The sequence below is a fragment of the Acanthopagrus latus genome, chromosome 21, assembly GCF_904848185.1.
Source record: "Acanthopagrus latus isolate v.2019 chromosome 21, fAcaLat1.1, whole genome shotgun sequence".
NCBI lineage: Eukaryota > Metazoa > Chordata > Actinopteri > Spariformes > Sparidae > Acanthopagrus > Acanthopagrus latus.
In genome coordinates, this window is record NC_051059.1 from 8,083,022 (window position 1) to 8,097,679 (window position 14,658).

Sequence of the window (14,658 nt, forward strand, 5' to 3'; positions counted from 1 at the left end):
TGATGTAATTATTATCATGGATCGAGACCATCGCAGAACTTTAACTGATTAATTAGTTAATAAAGTTTCATATTGTTATTGTGTCAAGAGGTACATGTAAATAGGTATTTTGATGATCCATGATGAGTGTCCAGGTGTTTTAACAGCTATTATAATAGCTGTTTTAATAGCTACTATGCTAGCCATGATGATGGAGGAGTTGTCAAGGTAATATTAGTTTGGTTATAATTCATTTATGAAATAACGCTGCAGCAGTGACAACTGGCAGTCAGGACAAATGATTAACAATGAATGCAGGTGCATATAGTATCATATTCATGTGAAAGTTGTGACAGAAAACCTAAATTTACTAAAATACCTTTCATTTTTCTCACACAGACCACATTCTCTTGCTTTCACAGTAACACTTCACATGTTTGTTGTGTTGTTATTATATACAGCAGACTTACTATTGCTCTTTATACCACAAGGGGGCGCTCTTGTATGAGTCAGGTAATAGTTAAGTAAAGAGGTCAGAGTGCAACAAGATGGCAACTATGCACGATACGACACTGCTACTGAGGACAATGTTGCAGTGTAAGTTGTTGAAGTAAACGGCACTTGTTCATCCCAGCGTCCCATCATTGTTGAGGTAACACTACAATGTCCACTTCATTCAGTCATTCGAGCCAGAGTGCCACTGCATCTTACTTACTAACTCGCGAGTGTGACTTACTATCTGGCGCGCACGAGATACAGTAAGTCACAAGTGCGAGATTGTAAGTCGCACTCGCGTGTTTAAAAAAACCCATCCATGTCAACTCCAGGGCTCTGTATTTTTGAGACAATTGGTTTCCTGACTTTTGAGTGAGGCGAACTTTTTAAATGTACAGTGTAGCGGATGTGTAATACCGACACATCTGCAGTTTGAGCTAAATGCTAACACCAACATGTTAACAGGCTCACAGCGCCACTGCAGTCAGCTATGTGGAGCAAATATAATGTTTTCTGTGCTCACCGATTTAGTTTAGCGTTTTAGCATGCTAACATTGGCTAATTAGCACTACACAGCTGAGGCTTTTGAGACCATTTTTACGTGTCATATCACAAAAAACACATTTTAAGATATGTGCATTGCAGACAAATACATTATGCAACTTTTTAAAAACTTTTTTTTTGATGGTAGAGTGTCTTGTAATAGGGTCAGTCGTTGACTTGTTTCTCCACTGTTTAGCTTCAGTGAGAGGGCAGGATCACACCGTTGCATACAAGTTTACTTCAAGATATAAGATTTCAACTCGTAACATTGTCATGAAGTGATGAGTTTTATTTGTAGTTAGCACCTATCACGTCTGACAAATTGATACAGACCTGGGATTTGTATTTATGAATACAAATGTGACATGACGTGGGGGGAATGTGACATCTCTACATTGCTTCTACATGACGTTGCTCTAATTGGTGACTGGGATGCCTGATGACAGGTAGAGCATCAGGTAGTCATCAGTCCGTCCTGTTTGGCAGATAAATGTCTGTGCCTAATGTGATATCACTCCATCAAGTAATCAAGACAGTGTTATTCAAAATCAAAAATGTCCCACTCATGGTGGCACAAGGGGAAACGTCATCCAACCATCTAACATCTGTAGAACCATGTCACACGGCTAGAAGCATTGAATTTGACACAACTTTTTAAATGTATTATTATTTTTCTTAAAAGTAGCGTAAGAGTAGACAAGGGAAATTTCAAACAGCTCTGATTTTGTCAAAATAATGACCCACTCTGTTGTAACTATAACTATTAGGCAACATAGAAAACAAGTTCAGCGCTTTCGTAATGCAAATTTAATTTAAAACTCTGAATGGTAAATATTTTATACACCCTGCCACTGGCAGCCGAACCAAAAATTTAATTTCAGACTCTGTCAGTCATTGATTTGTTACACATGATAATGGTGTAGCCTACGCCTCACTCCCACAATGAAAAAGACATCAGAGGTCATAAACTGGCTTCTCCATTTGCCACAGACTGTTAATATTCTACCAGAGGCTGTAGTTTAAAATCAAACAGCCTTTACTGAGAAGATCAGAATATTTATATCCCACCCTCTGCCGGTGCAGCATCAGTGCCGAGCAGCCGTGATTGCAAGTGAAGTGTTGTGATAATGACCTTGCTTCAGGTGGTCAAAAAAAAATATTAATTAGAGGTTGCTGTGTTTATGAGTCAGCTGTGGTCGTTACGCAACCCAGGCGAGAAGAACAGACAGCAGCATGTGAATTCACCCGAAAAAACCCACGAATCTGCGAGGTTCGTCTTCGTCAGTGCGCGACTTGAAGCTGCTGTTACGGCAAACCACATCCGCCATCAGCACAATCTCATCCTGACACATATTCATCAATTATGTTAAAGCTATGATGGAAAATCAATACAGTGTTAAAGAAGAAGTCTGTTTATTCGTGAGCCTGTTGTGTGATTCTATCACCCTGATGATTTCCCTTCAGCACCTGCAGTCACAGAGGGAGCTGTTTGCAGGGGAGGGGAGGCGTTCAGAGTCGATAGCATTATGAGCATCCCAGCTAATTAACTGTTTCTACTTCCCTAACCAAAGCCTGCAGTCTCTCCCTCTCTCTCCTCTTCTCTATCATCCCGGCCCCTCCTCGTGCTCAGCGGCCCTGTCTGATTAGTATTCAGGTGGCCTCCTCTCTTCCCCGTGTGTGACTCTGCAGAGCAGGTGTCCGAGGCTGTGGCTCAGACAATGATAGCCCACTGATAAGCTGCCTCGTACAGACTGATAGATAGGCACGGACCCCGTGTTTTCAACTGACAAGAATGACATGTTTTCAGCTGGTATTTTGCAGCTATGGAAGGTCATTTAGATGCAGGGAAAGGGAACTTGCATATCCCCATGCGTGTGCGCTCTATGTACACACCGCCATGTGTTAAAGCTAAATTCACTCATGTAAATAAAGTTTCTGACTGTCTCTCTACTATCAATACATACAAACTTGACCCAGTGTTAAAAGAAATGTAAACATTTGTCGACTGAATAGGAATAATTAATCCCACAGTAGTTAGTGCCTCAAAAATTAGCATTGTTGCCGAGAGTGACATGCATTTTTGTACGATAAACCCAACGGCAGCAGCCAGTTATCTTACCATAACGACTAAAAACAGAAAGAAAGCTTGACCCGTCAGAAGGTGACAAATTTCATGTGCGAGTACCTCTGAAGCATAAATGAACATGCTAGATCACAAGTTTCAATGCATGAATTAAAAAAAATTAAATGTGGCATAGGCGAAGGTAGACTGTGACCAACTGAACACGCCTCACCTCACCATTGATACCGATACGATGGCCGCTTAAAACACCGAAAACACAAAAGGTCAGGTCTAAGGTAACAAAAAAGATTCTTAGTTTCAGGCGAATAAGATTAAAACATGGCTATTGTATTCCAATGAATCCCCCCTTACATCTAAGCCCAAACAAAAAACAGACGTTAGATGTTTTAGTTGGTGGATAGCAAGGCTTTCTACTTATCCCTTGCTTAACACTTGTTTCCCGCAAAGCTTACTAGCTGCTGGCTGTAGCTTATTAATCATACATGAAAGTGCTATCAATCTGTTATCAAACTCTTGAAAAGGAGAGAAGTGTTTTTTTCAAAAGTGCCAAACTTTGATATGAGTGAGCATATTACAAACAAAAACAAGCTGTCGTCTTTTGTTCGAGATGACTGTTTTTAAGCATCTGGAACTCAGTTCTAGAGCAGAAGCAGCAACAATCCTGTGAATTTCGGTGGCGTATTGTCACTTTTGTCTACCTTTGGATCCCAGACTGTACCCCTCTGTAACTGCGTCAGATATCTGTAACAGTTGTTAGCCTTATGGAAAGGTCATATGTACAGGTTATTTGGAAAGGTCAAAGCCATACAGTATTCCCCAAGTGAACTGTTCTTTATGTGATGATATTGTGCTGCCTGATCCTGGCATCCGGCATGATACCAGGGCGATTATCTCCTGTAATCTTTAATAATGTCCCAGGGAGGAACACAGGGTGCAATAAGCTGCATCTGCTGTTCCTGGCCCTGGCCAAACAAGGTGAGAGAGCGAGGGAGAGGAAGACAGACAGACATGTAGGTTTAGCCCTGGGTTGCCTGCAGGTTTGCTGTGGGAATGAATCCATTGACCTCGACACAAGGTTAAAACTTGCAGTTGCTCTGTGAGTTAGTGGCGCGTTTTGGAGATTAATTGGGCAACAAAATAAATTTCTGTCCAACTGCCCACGCAGTCTAACTGATGCAAAGCATTGGCCTCAGGGTCATTAATTGTTGCTAAATTCCAGTCTTTATCTTTTTAAAAAATTACAGTCAAAGGTTTGTGTTAAATAATGCAAGAGACTTAATTTCTTTCTTTCTTTCTTTCTTTCTTTCTTTCTTTCTTTCTTTCTGTGAATTGTAGCTTCAAGTTCAGTATTTCATTAACGCAAACTAACTTTTTGACTTTGGTCACAAAAGCAATGTTTGTGCCTAACTTTGTTTCAAAAATGAGGCCTCAGGGTTCGTCACTCCCCGCTGAGCTGCATCCTTAATGTCAGTGTGTGCATCTGGGTGTATAATTGAAAAATGACTACATAACAATTAAGGGTGCCAAAGCAACCGCATGGCAATGTGATGTAAATGGAAACTGAGGAAAAGTAGTAAACCACTTACAGCAAAAGTATCAGTTAAAAGTTTGAAGTTGATATGGTACTTTTGAGAGAAGCTGCCATTAATCTCAAGAGCAGCCAGTGACTGAGCTGTCAGACTACAAATACAGACTAGGCAATTGTCCTTAAGGAAATGGGACAAGATAATAAAACCATAAAGCTGCCTTGAATATTTTATTTTTAATAAAAAGGGCAATTTGTGAGATACGACCACAATTCAATTTTAAAACACTCAAAAAATGAACCAATATTATCACAGAATGTGAAGGAACAACAGTGTTGGCTATGTACGTGTTGCACAGATTCTCCTTAGGCTAGCATGCTAACTAGCTAGCCCCTGTCTGTCTGTTTGTTAATACCACCTCATGGGGTGATAGTCTGATAGTATAGCCTACCCCTGTGGTGTCAGCTAGGAGATGTTTGCAAGAAGCACCTTTGCAACATTTTACAAGCTTTCTTAGCTTTCAGTGTAATAAATTAAGAAAATAAACTCACAAAATTCAACAAGGAAGATCTCATTTGCAAAACTGCATTATGTACTTTTACTATGACTCTGTAAATCACCTCTGTAGTCCAACTGCATGCATTGTCATTAGAATGACATCCATCGGTCTCAGAGGCAGTGTTCAGTCCAGTTTGGTATTCAGACATGTTCAGTGGGAGGCTGCTGAGCCTGGTCGAACCGAGCACCGTTGCCCGCCTCCTACGTGATCCGGCCAACATTAGCAGACTGATTAGGTAGAATAACAAAGGGCAGCAGTTCCCCCTTTTTTTGCAGATTAATGTTTTGGTTTCACCGCCAGCAGTTTGGTTGTTTTGTTTCACTGTCATCACTCTTTTCAACCTTGTCTCAAGCTGTTTTTGGCATACAAATCTCTAAAAACCTACTTAAAATGACCTTTACTGCCTACTGCCAAATGGGCCAAGTGGTAAAATAAATCCATCAATGCAGGTTTACCAGGTATTCATTCAACAAGTTTTGTAAAATTTTCAGGCAGAATTAAATAAAAAATATGCAAAAAATAGGATTGAATGATTTCCTAATGTAGTTAATATAAGTAAATGCCAGATGTGTCCTTTGTGCTTAAGTAGTAACTTGCAGTCTGCTTATTTTAATTATAATTATTATTTCATTTTGTTATTATATGTTTGGTCCCGGGATGGGGACATTTTTAGTTTGCCTAAAGCTCTTTGAAATAGATGCGTATACATGACACAAAAAAGTGCGAGTTGGTTTTAGTTGTAGTAGAAGTAGAAACAGATCTAATTTCCTGGAATATAAACTGTGCCGGTGTGTGAATGTTTGACTGGCGGACATGGCAGCCTATGTGCACTATCTGCCTGTCTGGAAATAAAAATGGGCAAACAATCAACAACGAGCAATAAACTGACAGTATTGATCATGTTGTTTGCGGAGGAGAGGGCGGTGTTTGCCGGTGATGGCACGGTTTTCAGCCATGCTGATGGGCTCGTGTTTTCCTGCCTGTGATAATGGATGAAGATTCATGGTGGCCATGGCTGCTCCATGTCCGCCGCGAATCCGGGAAGGATATTTATGTTGACAGCCCTCCTTCACCCACCAAGCCCGGAAGGAGGATCACACAACCTGTCACTCAGATTGATGTCTCCCCTGACGGCACAAGTTAAAAGGAAAGGAGGAGAAGGTAATGAAGAGAGGATGGAGGAAGGAGAGAGCTCCCAGGGCTGGAGACGTACGGAGATGATCTCTCACCGCCGCATCATCGGCAGTCAATTCATCACATTGACATTCGCATACATACACAAACCATACCTGTGTCGTGGGAGCGCTGCTGTGTGGAGCAAAGCTGCCCGATTACACAGAGGATTTGTTGAGCATGTCTTTGATGTGAGAGGGAGAGGAAAGTGTGTCGGTCGTACAATATGGATCAAATGAAAAGGAAATAAAAAGATGCATTGTAATGTCAGAGACGTGACCCCTTTGCATACTGCTTATTATTCGGGATGTGGTGAGATGGGCTTTCTACAGCGAGCGGCGTTACTGTTATCCAGCCCCCATCATCTTTGAAATGGGATGTTGTTTGCTTTTCCGCAGGTACGTTATTCAACCACAGCCGAGTGCGAATTTTCTATCCGTGCGAGCTTTGATATCAGAAATGATTTGTTTTCATATCGCGGCCCTGCATTGTGCAACAGGCAATTTTAGTGCATGGCGAGTGCCTCTACATAATGGTGAGAGGAAACATAATCTAATTTCTACTTTCATTTACAGGACAGATTGTTCAAATGGAGTAATAAATATGTCCTCTGCCCCTCGCTGCCTCGCCACTCCTCGCCGCTCTCTCATCCTTGCCCTCTTCTTCTTCTTCTTCTTCTTCTTCTCCCGCTTTCTGCCTAGTTCGACCCTATTCACTCCTTGAAGAATGCATTGGAAACCATGCAAATGGGAACAAGTGAACAAATGAATGTTTCATGAATGCTTTTATGATGAGAAAATGCAAATGAGGATGAGTGAATGAATGAATGTTTAATGAACGCTTGTTTAATGAAAAGGACTTATTAACTAGAGCGCTGACTTAGCACTGTGCCACAGCCCGGGCCTACCACGCATGAAAGGATCACATTATATTTTGGCAAGGAGGTGATACAACACATTTAGATGAACAAGCGCCGCTAATCAGTCGGACCTGATTGACAGGACTGAGACATATTGAATTAGCATTTAACTGTCGCTTTCGCTGGTCCGCCCGCCTCTATTTGTTTTGGATAATATCGCACCAAAGTACAATCTGATGGAGTAAAACTGTCGGGGCCGTGCCAGCCGAGCCGCATTTTTGGCTTCTGAGGCTGAACTGGGGATAGAGGCCCACACATGAGGGAGTTATATCATTTGCCTCATTAGCTGTTGTTGTTGTCATATTTCCCCAGATCTCACACAGAGATGTAGACAAAAGTACAATTTAACTTCACCCCAATGTCCTCTAGAAGTTGTGTGTGTGTGTGAAAGTTCAAGTGTGTCTGGAGGTGTCTTTGTGCACAGGCTCTGAATTTATGCATGCACGCTTTTGCATGATTAATGTGCGCGCACGCCCTCAAATGAGCGCAACTTTGTGTTTGTGTTCGATGCAGCTTGAAGGTACCTTTAATCGTAATGTTTAAAGCCAGTGCGGTGCAGCCTGTCTCTCTTTATGGGATCTTTCTGGCTGCCTCCATCACTCTCTGTGGACTGGGATTATTGCAGAGGAAGCCCATTAGGAGCCATTGGCTGATGCACTGGAGATATCTGGAGTGTTACTCTCCCCCCCACTTAAATCTTTATTGGTACGAGGTTTGAAACATTACATAATTATAGTAAAGAATAAACAGCTTGGGGGATGCATTTAATTTGTTTTCCATCATCCACACTGTCCTATGGATGAATTCATCTGCTGCTCTGCTCTGATGCCATAGTTATGTTTTTTATTTTTTCCTTAATTTCTTCTTAAATATATGTCTATGTTTTTACAAATAAAGGGTAACTCCATAAATTTTACATGTTAATGTGTAAAGGTTTTAAGGATTACTACTGCATATACTGTATGACACCACTGGAGGCAGTTTATCAGATTACATGCAGCCTTTTTAATCTACTTTGTTCACATTAAACACACTTTGATGTGAACAGTTATTGAAGTCACCCTTTAAGAAGAGTTCTTCAACAATTACCGACCAATGTAGGCCCTGGGACGACCACTGTCATCCTCACACCTACTCAATAGGCTGATTGCCAGTGACTCCAAAATGACTTATATCAGCCTTTCCAAAGTAACATGTGGACGGGCCTGCCAGACCTTTACTGTGCACTTGCAGTTTGGTTAGAGCCTGTTCCACCCAACCATCCCTCTCTAACCTCCTCATTTTGCAGACTTGTTGCTCTTAATACTTCTTTGCCTGACTTTCTTCTTTGCTGCCATAATTACAACTATGCACACTGGAGGTTGCTGACTAATGAGAAGCATAAATATGCATCATAATAAAAAGCTTATGCAGTCGATTTACTTTTTCTGATGTGGACTGGCTGCCCTTTTCCAATTCCTCATAATACCTATTTTCATTAAATACTGTTTGCTTCATATTTGTCTTTGTTTTTTTTTTATTTATTTTTTTTTATTTCAACTCAATGGGACCTTATGACCTTCTATCTGTTGTAGTACCATCGGGGGGACCAAGTTGTAGATGCGGCTGAAGCTCATGGGGTAGAGTGGGTCATCTAGAGTTCGGAAGGTTCGAATCCAGGCTCCCCCTGGCTGTGCTGAGCTGCATGTCAAAGTGTCCTTGAGCAAGATGCTGAACCCCAAGTTGCTCCTGATGTGCAGCTGGCAGCTTGCATGGCAGCCTCCGCCATCAGTGTATGAATGTGGGTATGAATGGGTGAATGTGGCAAGTGTTGTAAAGCGCTTTGAGTGGTCAGTACACTGGAAAAGCGCTACATAAATGCAAGTCCATTTACCGTTACCAAGAACAAACTGTGAGTTATCCATATTAAAGGGTTAGTTTGTGTTTTTTGAAGTAAATATCTTTTATAAGTACACATCTATAGTCAGTCTACTGTAATCATCAATCAACGCAGCCTCAGTTTTGAGAAGTAGAGAGCCGCTCCAGCCCAGACGCTCAGCTTTGTACTGCAGTGAACAGGGTCCAGAGCGAAAAAAGCAAAATTTAACCACCTAAAACAAGGCTCATCTTAAAAAATCTATAACAGTTCAACTGCGTAGGGATACGGCGGTTCTACGGTTGAGAAAATGTAGTGCCACGAGAATGGCGATGTAAAGAGGTGTGAGTTTTCTCTATATGACGTTCACTTGCAATAATATAGATTTTTTTAGGTGAACCTTGTTTTATGTGGTTTATTCTGCTTTTTCTCTGGACCACGTTCACTGCAGTACAAAGCTGAGCGTCTGAGCTGGAGCGGCTCTTTGCTTCTCCAAACTGAGGCTGCACTGATGGGTTATTATGGTAGGGAACAGATCAACTATAGATAGGTACATTATATGACCCCACTTCAAAAAACATGAACTATCCATTTAATGATGCACACGCTCCATTCATCTGACACTTACTGTATTTAAATGTTTACATTTTACCGTGGATGTTATAAAGAAATAATCAGATTTATCTAGGAGAATTGCCTCCATGTCACTGGATTTGTTGACGAGTGGTGCATCACTATCACTGAATAATCTCAACATTAATCTCTATTCCCCATTTGTCTTTTTCCATGTTCAGTGTCATAACATCTAGTGATCAATCCTTGTAATAATGTTGACATTTTTCTTATATTACTCTGCTTGGCTGGAGTGTAGATCTAGTTCAATAAAGTTGAAAGCTCCTGAGTTGTTATCGCATAGATGTATGTTATATAACAACACTGAGACAGAGGTGAGTCTAAACACAACAATAAACTACTTCAATTTCAGCCCCAAGTGTTCTCCAATGTGTGTTGTTCAAGGTTATCATGTCTGAATGAAACTCAAAGTCAGTTTTCTCTACTAGTTCATGCTTTTAAAGCTGCATGAATGCAGGTCTGGCCACTTGGGGGCAGCAAAATGAGCAGCAAACACAACATTTGCATATTTTTACCTTGTTTCAAGTTGTTATGGTGACAGTGTCTATTTACACATGCGACACATTTGGAGCAGTGTAAGCATTCATTCTGTCCACCTGACAAATGTCCAATATTCACCCTCCTTTGCACTGTTTTTGTCTCCACCCACACCTCAGAGATATATCTGGTACTTCACCAGCTAAGTGCTCCACTCCAACAAGCCACTAACATTGTCTGACGCTGTTTGTTGCTGGGTAGGAAGTGTACAGTAAGTTTTCAGACCTTTTTTGAAAATGAATGACAATTGCTGCCTTGTGCCTGCTGAGATAAACAAAGTGGGTGAGTATGAAGCATAACAGTAAAGAAATGGGCCCTCAAATCAAAACAAAATGCTAAAAAACACTAAAACATCTTGGTCTCGGGTTCTGTTAACCCCCAGCTTGTTTTCCAGTGGGTGGTGAGAGTTGAACTGAAATTATTGATCTGTGTATGTGGGTTTTCTGTACACCTCAGTGTTGAGGCTTCTGTCTTCCTTGGTGTGTACTGCACCGTCCAAGAAGAAACAGACCTTGTGTCCACCCTAAGGACAAAACTCCCAGGCATGAACAGAGTAATATAGTTTATGCTGTTCAATGCAGCCAGGACATACATCGAATACATCGAACAACCACTCCATAAATGAATAGCACAACACAGGATGCCCAACTCCTCAGGTCAAGACACTGCTGTCCACTTACATCTGAAGGAGGAATATCATTACTTTCAGGACAACAATGTAAACATCTTGTCCAGAGAAGACGGATGGTTCGAAAGAGGAGCAGAAGAATCCGTCTGTGTCAGGCTGGAATGACAGTACTTGAACAGAGGAGGTGGCCTATGACATTATCACCCACCTACAATGCAGCACTGAGTTCCCTCGCCAGACAGCTTAATAACCATTCACACCTGGGCTCATCTAGCCTTAGCAACCCACACGAAGGCCGGTTGGATTAACGACTCGGAAGAGGAACGACTCTTAAACTCAGAGCACACACGAGTCCTTAACAACTCAGTAAGGACAATCCCACACAGAGTTTAAAAGCTGGCAACTCCTATCCAGTTAGTTAGAACTGAAGAAACCTCTTGGATGAGGGGTGAAACGTCTTCAAGTGACTGAAACACATCCAGTTTCCTACAGCACTACCATTGCAATATATAAGAATTTTAGTAACTTTAGTAAGCAGAATTGTCAACAAAATGTGAACAAAATAATATTTTTGACGTTAATACATTCACGTACTGAGTTGCAGAGATGCCTACTACAGGTAGCATTGTGGCCAGCTAGCCCATCTTGTCCCAGTCCGATATTCTTATGCTAGTGGTGCAAAAAACAACTCTGCCCTGGTTCTCTGAGTTTCCAGTCTGGGCCACTAAATAATTGGCTAACTGAGCTAACTAGTTAACTGCAGCTCTAATTAGCAGAACTTAGCAGTTATTTTGGATCTATGCTGCCCCCTGTTTGTTTTGACTATGAACTCGAGAGGGAGCCAGTTTTTACATGTCACACCTTGTAAACATATCGTTCAAACTGAGAGATGTGTAAGTCAGGCCACAAGGAAAATAAATGATTTGTCCCTCACTGATTTCCAAAATAAGGTCACATGACAGTTAATTGTTGGCTTTATTGACAGGTGTCTCAGCCTACCACAGTTAGCTATATTGAGTGCCATTGCTCATTAGACTTAGCTCCACCGCGGGATCCTCCCTTTCACACAAACTTGGACGTGGATATGGATAGATTTATGATACCACAGTGCAGTCTGTCAGCAGTTTCACAGTTCAACAGTACACCGTGTCCTTCAGGTCAGCCAGTGAATGTAATAATAATAAAAAAAGAAAAAGCTCATCATCTAGGGGCAGGGTGGCCCTGTATCATAATCCCTGAATGAATTTAAACCTCTCAGCTCCAAACGGAACCATATTACTCCAATAACCGTCATTATCCCTCATATTAGCTAAGCGGAGGGAACACGCCAAATGGCAAGGGCCATTCTGTCTCTGGTTTGACCTTCCACACCCCGCACTCCCTGCATATGCTCTTTCTCCCCTGCTCTGCCCCCCAGCCCTCCCCATTATCTCCCCATCTTCTTTCTCTCTCTCTCTCTTTCTCACTCTCTCTCTCCCCCATTGCTACAGTTGCGCTAGGAGGAAATGGGGCTTAACAAAAATATTGTCAAACTGCCTGGAAAGCCGAGGGGAGGAAGCTGGGCGAGCATATACAAATAGCCCCCATTTGAATTGCTAATTTGAGCTCCAAAATAAATAAATAAATAAATAAAGTGTTGACAGAGCTGAGAGGAGAGTGGCTCCTTAATAAAGCAACAGTGTTAACTCCTGGGTGAGCGGCTTCAGAGCGAGATCAAAGCCTTTTTAAAACAGGGCAGACTTAAGCGTCTTCGGGGGAACCCTCCTCACCAACAGAACACACACCTCCCATCTCTCTGTCTCTCTCTCTCTCGGTTTCCCACTAATTCTGTCCCCGCAGTCGCTAGCCTCCACAATCCCCTCTTTCTCACAGCTTGGGCTTTTGGATGAGAACCGCTACTCCCTCAAAGAGCATGCAAATGTGTGAATGTATGTGCGACAGAGATGGAGAGGGAGGCAGAGCGGGGAGGGAGGAAGAAGGCGAGCTTTGTTAGAGATGTCTAAATTGGGTTGCCTTTGTGCAAATCCACTGATCTCCTTCAAATGAAAAGGGAAACATGCGCTTTTGTCCCACTAATAGGCTATCCACGCAGGAGCGTCCTACACATCAACACCACGCCGTTACTCGTGCGGAACAGGAGTCGGGCGAAACCGCTGACCTGAGCCGGACACCTGTACTACGTGTCAGGCCTCTTGAAACCCGCCAGCGCAACAGAGATGAGCACTTTTCGCCCATGACATAACATTGTTGAAGTGAGAATAACATTATAGCTCCGTTACTTTGGCATTTTCTTTGTGTCAGGTTGCTTGTTATTGTTTTGGCGAGAGTAACATGAGAGAGATTATATGAATTCTGTGTCTGTTTTATAAAGGGCAAGCTGTGAGTTTGGAGCTGAGGGGACACAACCAGCTTCTTCAGAAAGAAAAAACTCACCTCACGGGAAACTGCTTATTTGCCAGTCAGCTAACGGTGGCTGCCATGGATATATTGGATATTAGAATGGCTCCTCTGAAACTTTCCAAATGTTATTGGACCAAATTCTGATGGTTAAACATCTTTATGGACTTCTTGGGCTCCGGTGCGTCACGTGACGCTGTGATTACACAGTTTGGCCGCTATGTCCAATTGGCTTCGAAAGCCTGGTGGTAAAAACATATATCCACATATTAATGCAGATGAACGAACTAATAAGAAGACAAACTGTCATTGATCGGATAATGACCGACGTGTTCCCGAACTGCATTTTGGCCAATGCGTTCTACCTGCACGCAACCAAAGCCAGCTAAAAACATGATTGGTCGATACTACTTGGACCACAAACAGAAAACTGAAGAGTTCTGATACCTCGCCCATACATGCAAATATATGCTATAGAGCTCAGAGAGTGTGTGAACCTGCACCTTCATTTGTGAGGGTGGGACTGCTGGTGTGCCTCATGCAGTTGGCATGCTAAACTAGCTGTTGATGGTCAGTGTATACTTAAGTGCTATATTAAACTATGCCTTTTTTGTTAAATGCACAAGATTGCCGAGTACTGTTAGAAACGCTCAATTCCGTTTTTTTCTTTTATAACTGTTATAAACTGATAGGCAAGACACACATGAACTTTAACTGCATTTCCATGGAGTAATAATAATACATTTTCATCCTTGCGCTGTGGAACTCCACTGCACTCGGTAATCGACTTGTCAGGGCTTCCCCACAATGAGCAAGCTGCTGCAGGAGAGTGGTGAGTTGTGTTCACTTTTCAGTAGAAATCCGGCAAAGCTAGCTGATGTTTGATGCCTCGAGCTATGTGCTGGGACTCTATTTGTACTGTTACTGAAGTTTGGTGCTGTTCTGAGAATTATTTGTGGCTATGAGTGGCTTTTTGATGGCAGTTTCAGTCACGATTCCTGTTTTTATGTTGTGTTATGTTGGATTTTTCATGCCTCATGTGCCTTTAAGTTTTCCTGTGGTCTGCCCCCTGTCTCCCTCTGTCTGTCAGATTTGTTCCCTCTTGGTTTTCTTCTCTGGGCTCCTCCCCCTCCGTTACCACACCTGGTTTCCTCCCTCCTCTCTCTCCTCACCTGTTCCTCGTTGGTAATCAGTGTCTGTGTATTTAGTCTGTGAGTTTCCCTGCACTCCTTGTCCGGTCATTGTATCTGTCTGCTCCTGCTCCTGCTCCTGCTCCCGTTCCCGCTCCTGCTCCCGCTCCCGTTCCCGTTCCCGCTCCCGCTCCCGTTCCC